The sequence below is a fragment of the Brachyistius frenatus genome, unplaced genomic scaffold (assembly GCF_029030835.1).
Source record: "Brachyistius frenatus isolate BFR_SWC_R1_liver_20210118 unplaced genomic scaffold, ASM2903083v1 Contig_13, whole genome shotgun sequence".
Classification (NCBI taxonomy): Eukaryota; Metazoa; Chordata; class Actinopteri; family Embiotocidae; genus Brachyistius; species Brachyistius frenatus.
The window spans coordinates 3,196,482-3,203,851 of NW_027210612.1; positions in this window are offsets into that span (position 1 = coordinate 3,196,482).

The window sequence follows — 7,370 nt, forward strand, 5'->3', positions numbered from 1 at the left end:
TGACTAATCAATTAAGAAGATTGCCTGTGTTCACTGTCAATTATGCTATGCAGGTAACGACTCTGTTGTGGCCTGCCTGCAAAATGGGTTTAAGATTGTTTCACTCAGGTTGCACTCCTGTATTATCCTTTCAACACAGCTGAATGGAGAAAATGCATATTCCCCAAATTTGAGATTCCATTTTTTGGGTGGCCCTCTCTCAGGTTAATGGAGGCTTTTATGACAGAAAATAATGAGAAAGATTCAAAACAGAGGTGAGCGAGCAATCACTTTCGCTACAAACCTCCTCTCATATCTGCTGTTGTGTATAAGTACAGAAGAATAAGCAGCAGCCATGGCAATAATCGTGAACCCATTATTACCATGCAATGCAGACCCCCCAGAATATATTGTTATATTTCGCTATACTTTGGGCCTTGTTCCAGTCAGCTAATGGTAAACCATTAGGAGAACTAGAGCCTGTCCAAACCCTGTGATTAGATTCTATTTCTGGGCAACATTTAGTCAATAGGATGAGGATGCTGTTGACTGGTGACTGATGCCGAAGAGACTCCCTATATTGAGCTGTGTTCTCCCCATTGCTCTGAGCTGCGACGTGATCCTGTTCCACATACGGGTCAACTGCACAGAGATGTCTTTCATTGCCAGCCATTAGTGATGCAGTGAGCAAGAGCTGTCTCAATCTGTTTCAGTTAGCCCCCACCAGACAAGGGGGAACCAGTCTATAATGCAGATTGATGGCTGACTGAGAATTTCAATCATGGAGAACACTGGCTAAAAAGCTCAAGTCTTGACTGTAATGCAAACCTAAAGCACTGTCCAACAATTACAATACAGAACACCTCTAAAAGACAACAATGACTGTGTGTGTGTGTGTGTGTGTGTGTGTGTGTGTGTGTGTGTGTGTGTGTGTGTGTGTGTGTGTGTGTGTGTGTGTGTGTGTGTGTGTGTGTGTGTGTGTGTGTGTGTGTGTGTGTGTGTGTGTGTGTGTGTGTGAGACGCTTACACAATGTTTCACATCTATTTTCTTACTTGCTGCAACTTTGCCAGCGATTCATCTGCAGTGATGATCATAATGGATTTTAGACTTGAGCCGTCTGCTTAGTTTAGACATGGATGGTTGTGCAAATCCTGCGTGACTAGTTTCTGTTTTACTTGTAATAATTGTTTAATAACTGTCATAAAATATTGATACAACTAATAATTACTGTATCTATTTATTAATCCAGTGATTTTTTTTTTCATGAGTGACCATTTTGATTGTTTAAATCACAAAATAGTGAAAAGGGGGCCTGACAATTTCCTAGTGACTAAAGGTGACATTTTCATATAACTTGCTTTATCTGAACAATAGTCCCAGAGAAATTCCATTTACAATGGAAAAAAATGAAGAACAAGCCGTAAAATGTCATGTTGAAAAGCTGGAACCAGACAATGTGTTGCTTGAAAAGTGACTTTAACAATGAATCAGTTATTTGAAGAGATGCAGAATAAACTTTTGTTGATTGACAAGTTGACTGTTCAATTAGATTTAGATAAAAAGTTGTGTTTTTATTTACAGTGTACACTCTGAGTCCATTGTGGGCAGATGAAGTTGTGTAAATATCATCCTATATAAAATCAATAAATGCTTTTCAAAGAACTGAACTGAGGCTTCTGAAATCACATTCCCTTATAAAAATCCCTGAAGGCAAAAGAGAGCACAAGCCAACTTAGTGTGCAAGGTTGCAAAAGGTGCATTCAAAATCAAATATGGAGGATCTTTTTGACTCGTTCACAGATTTTAAATTTCACTTTGCAAGGTGACAGATTTCAGGACGGATGTCGTATAGCACATTTGTGTGCGCAACATGGCAGCTGAGTGGAATCATTGTCTGTCGACAGACAAGATTGCTGCTTTGCTGCCTGTCACACTGACTGAATACAAACTGCGTTATGCTCCCTGAGCTCCTACTTCTATGATGGGAACTTGTGAGCAGGCAGTGTGAAGAGCACACAAAGGAATGAGGCGACAGCTATCTGTGTTGTTGGATTATTCTGTGTTTTTAATTAAATAGAATTCAGCGGAAGAAGGAAAGAGCACTGTGGAGGCCATCTCTGAAATTAGTCTTTTTCACTCTGATGTCTGCTTCACTTTCACAACTGCCCTGATTACTCTGCTCCTCATAACAGTAAAAAAAAAAAAAAAAAGGAGAAAGACAGTCAGGACATTATTCATGCACAGTACATTGTCTCACCCTGCTCCTCCAACTAAAAAACTAACACCTGCCATCAATGCTGCTTAGCATTGAATATAAGCTGCAGTACGTGTGCAGGACAAAAGCCACACCACTGCCATGGAAAAGTGAACTTTCTTTTCTTTATAATAGATAATTATGTAAACCTAAACCTCTTCTTAAAATTAGAGCTGTAAAAGAAAGTGTTACTTCTGTGTGGATATGTTACACAGCCCCTCATGCTGAGGTAGAAGGTGTGGGGGTAGCAATATATATTGCATCAATTTAATGATGGACACCGGAGACATTCACTTCAATTAATGCTGAACACACTTCTGGGGCACTAGGAGAGAAAATCACCTTTTCAAATAATGATTTCAATTACATTATTGAGAGATACGGTGAAATGCAATACAGGCAGCAGGTTAAGTGCTCAGCCCCCATTGAAATGCTGCAGGCTACATCTATTTGATACCAAACCCTTCGGCTACTCTTTCAAACAAGTCTGCTGAAGTGAGGTGAAGTGGTGGGACTGTGCTTTTCAGAGAAATGTATAAAATGTGAATAACAAATCCATACAGATACCTGTTAATATCTGGAAATAACAGAAATACGCTGCATTTGTACTTTCTCCTACTGTACTTCTGTTTATTTTCTGCCTTCTTTAGTCTGCAGTTATAGTTAACTGACTCTCAGTTGTATGACGTCTGATTTAAAAACATTACTTATTCAGCACAGATTCAGTAATCAGTGAGGTGGATTTCCCCATGAAAGTACCTCTTCACCATTTCGTTAATCTTCATCCTTCTTAATATTTTTGCTTAACCTTCAGTGAGCAGAATTTGCCTCAGCACAGCTCGAGACAACAAACACAACAGCAGCCTAATATTGTACTACAAAGCTTCGTTAATCTGCCTTTAAACAAGTTCATTCTTCACACAGTTTAAGGGAGTTCATTTTCTTGGCAATGGCGCAAACATTTTTCCTCATTTCACTCCTGCCACTGATTATATCATAACCTTAGCTCAGACTATAGTTTAGTGGGTTTGACCCAATTGTAGTTAGAATATGATTATGAAGTTAGAATAGCTTCAGGCACCAGTTAGGAACATTTTCATCAAGTGAAGTATAATGGCAAAACATAAACAGTTATGAGAGAAATTTTTCATAAGTGGTTTGGGATTTTTGATTTAGGAAATAAGTTTGAAAATGGTATTTTTTTTATGTGCATCATAAGGACAACGCCACCTTTTTTCCAAGACATATTTCTATGACATTAACAGTTTTAATGTTATGTATCTAACATGAAGTAAATGTTCGTGGCAAAGCAGGCCCCATTGCAACATTGCAAAAACAGGCGTTCTAACATGGCATTTTCTCCTGGACTTGAACCCTGGACTTCCTACCATGCACGAACCACCATGCAAGTCACATATAGTCACGTATGGCGTTAATTGCACCTTCTGCCCCCCCCCTAAAGCCTTCACAGCTTTAACAGTTCATCACATGACCTGCATCACGTTACCTCTCAGTTCACATGCTTCTTCTTCTCACACTAAGGTGACACCAGGTCAAACGAAGACACGCTCCCCTCGCTCCCCTAGTGGATTGTTGGGTGGATTGCACGCTTTACAGGCAACATGTGATGTCAAGAAAAAATGTAACAGAAAAGTGCAAACAAACGTGAAAAAAGTCCAGGGTCCTTTCGGCCTTCATCTAAATAATGGCTTTGTCAAACATGTGTTTTAAGCTTAAGCACTTAGGAACACAAAAAAAGGACAGCGATAGATAGTTACATAATGAAGGTATTCAATATTCACTGCATCACTTCTTGGATATTGAAAATGTGTTTAAATTCATGTTGGCCAGCACAACCAACCAACTTACTCAGCTCCACTGAAGAGCTATTTGTGGCTCAGCAATACTGTAGACACACATACACTAAGTTGTATTGTATTTTTCTAGGTTGCTTGTTGTCTGTGTTGACGGTCAGAATGGATTTCAAAATGTAGTAGAGTAGAAATACAAAGTAGCAGAAAGAAATGAAATACTCAACTACAGTACAAGTCAAAACGTTTAACCATGACTGCTCCATAAACTTAACTGACAACAATCCCTAATCTTTCCCTCAATCAACCAAATTGAATTTGTCCCTAAACCTAATCAAACTACATTACAGCCTAATATCCTGTTTCAAAAGGAAAATACATCAATTTAAATAATCTAAATGTTCATCAAATTATGCTTATTTGGTTCTGTTCTTTTGCGGAAACGTCAGTACTGATGTCTTTCTCTGTACAGTCTTTACCAAATGTAATTTTGTTTTTTATGTGGTTCCCCTGATAAAAGCTATAACAAAGTAATTTGCGAGACATTGCTGCTGGACTCGAGGTAGAGTTCATTTTAGGATAGCAAATTCTCCATGTTTGCAGACAATGGCCCCATGTTTTATTGTTCTTTATAAAAAAAAAAAAAATTGAGACCTTGGGAAATGATGGCTAGGGTAATTCATCCCACTTTTAGATTAATAATCTTGAATCCTGAAGGATGACTTCAGGTGATCCGACAAAGCGGGGAAAGTGGAAAAAGTAAACTAAACCTGAACCTGTGGTTGAGGACACCCTGGCTGTAAACATTAATATCTGAGAGAAATATTGAAATGCTGGCAGTCTGAAGTTCTCCTGAAGTAGTTTATAATTAAAAGCTTTAGAAGTCCTTCATGTCCATTTAAATGCTGTGGTGATGACAGAAGTCTGGGCACCTTGCAGAACATATTCAGATTAAAGTTTTGTCTCTTTTTTTATACCTCCTCATTTTAGAGATCATTCGTAACATTCAGAATTTGACTTTTGAGTAATAGCCTCACAATAAATATTATAAATAAACTGGATAAATATTTGGAAACTGTTCCTGCGGCATATTTTAGAGATGAGCAGGATAAACCTATTCTTCAGTTGGATAAATCAAACAATTTTGGACACAGTGGGAGTTACAGTTTATATCAGCTCTTCATTAGGCTCCTGCTGCAGAGCCACAATAGACTGGTAATTATCAATTATAGATGTGCCCATTGTAACTGCTTCCTCAATTTGCAAATGACACGAGTCATAAAACACAGTGCTCTGTGGTACTATTGATTACTGAAGGATGATAAGTACAACTACTGAGTTTGACATATTCATCGGATGGAAATCCACAAATTACATTTCCTTTACTCTGTCTGTCTGTCTGTCTGTCTGTCTATAGATATGCTGTTTCATAGCATATTTTAGGCAACTTTAGGCTTTTGCTGAAAAAGACAAAATACATCTCAGCTTATGACCCCTACTGTGACACGTAAGCGTTTTCTTATCTGATACCCCTATTGTCAGGATGACATCTTTCGTCTGTCTCTTCGTGGGAGGAAAAGCAACCTGGCTGGCTCCATCCAAACCGGGAGTTTTTTTCACTTCTGTTTTCGTACGGATTAAACAAATTGGATGTAGCACGTTAAATAGTGAGGTTTACAGGCGCTGGTAGGCGGACAGAGCCTGTTTAGCTCCTTGTGCAGTCTTTATGCGAAGCTTAACTAACAGGCTGTATCTTCATGCTCACCAACCTCCAGCAGGAATGGTATAATGTTCTCATGTAGCTGTATTCTCTCGACTCTCTGTTTTCCAAAACCTTGAATTATTCCACTAAACTAGGTTTACACACCTAGCAGTTTAGCCTGGGAAGCAACAGGCTATTTTCATGTTTCACCCTCCACAGCAGGTGTCTTCTGGTCCCCATACTTTCACTAATTTAATTAGTCATGGAGAGATGCCTGAGAAAATGAGAAGGTCATTTCCACTCACTTCATGTGTTAGTCAGTAACCACTAATGAGGTCATCTCAGCCTTTCCTTACTAGTCTAAAGGCCATGGCAAACTTAAAAAACACTGAACTTTGCACAATAATAAGGCAGCCAGGAGGGGGTAGGAACTCCCACACAGTGCATCAGTAATTCACAAAGTGAAATGTTTCATCCTGGAGAAGACCCCTCTTATTTTCAGGAATGTCATTTTTGAGTCATATGTAGGAGCCAGAGAGAGACATCCTTCCAGACATCAATTATTAACCAAAGCTTATATCACAAGCTCATAGATCAAAACAGCAAGCTTGTAACATACTACAGGGCATCTCATATATTTAGTGCTGCCAGAGAAACACAAACCTAAAACAGAAAAGGTTAGGCGTTTGAAATCTGACGTGAGCTCACGAGTCTTTGTAATTTTCCTGACAGGTGCACGGTATGGCAGAGGAACACTGTAGGGTATGTGAGTCTATCTTTGTACTTCTCCATCAGAGGCAGAAGATTTTGCACCACCACAGAATAGGGTTCCTGTGAAAATGAATATTTTATGACATTGCTACCAGGCTATGATTTGTAGCATAAGAGTAGATTTGCATTCTAAACTGCCTGTTGTGCAAAAAAAAAAAAATTCATTACCAACCTTAGATATGTTTTAAGTTACCCAGAAGTCCAAAAACATGTGATACAGTGTTTTCTGTTGTCTCCCCTGAGGTTGAAAACCACAAGGCAGGTAAAAATATTTACCCTGGGTTAAAAGCCCACAATTCCCTGACTCATTAGAGTCATATTTAGCACTGGGAAGGCCAGATTCCAGATTCCCCTCTGCTGATACTAGTGATAATAAAGACCTTTCCCCTTCCTCCAATATTGATGACACAGTGGCCATATAGCACTTTATATTGTATATTTCCAAATCTATTTTTAGATTTTTTTTTTTTTTTTTTTAATGCACTGAGTGAACTTACCTGATGTTTTTGGCAGCTTCCCATTGGTAGTTGGGCATCTCAGAGTCAAGGTCCTGTTCTGCTTTAAGCACTGTTTCAAAACAAAGACATTAGAGGTGAAATGAATAATGTAGAGTCATTTCTCAGTAAGAAGTCTGGACACTTGCCCCAAGGGGGGCTGCGTCATTCTTCAAGCCCATGTAACCTATATTTGTTTGAGTTGCTTTTAACAGCCCGTCGGGGAGCACAACTTTCCAATACAACTGGCTCGCAACATTAAAATGATTCATTATGAAGATTATTCATCTTTGTCCTTGTGCTGTGATGCATAAATGTGATGCAGCATGTTCATCAACGCAACATACCTCCGACGGTA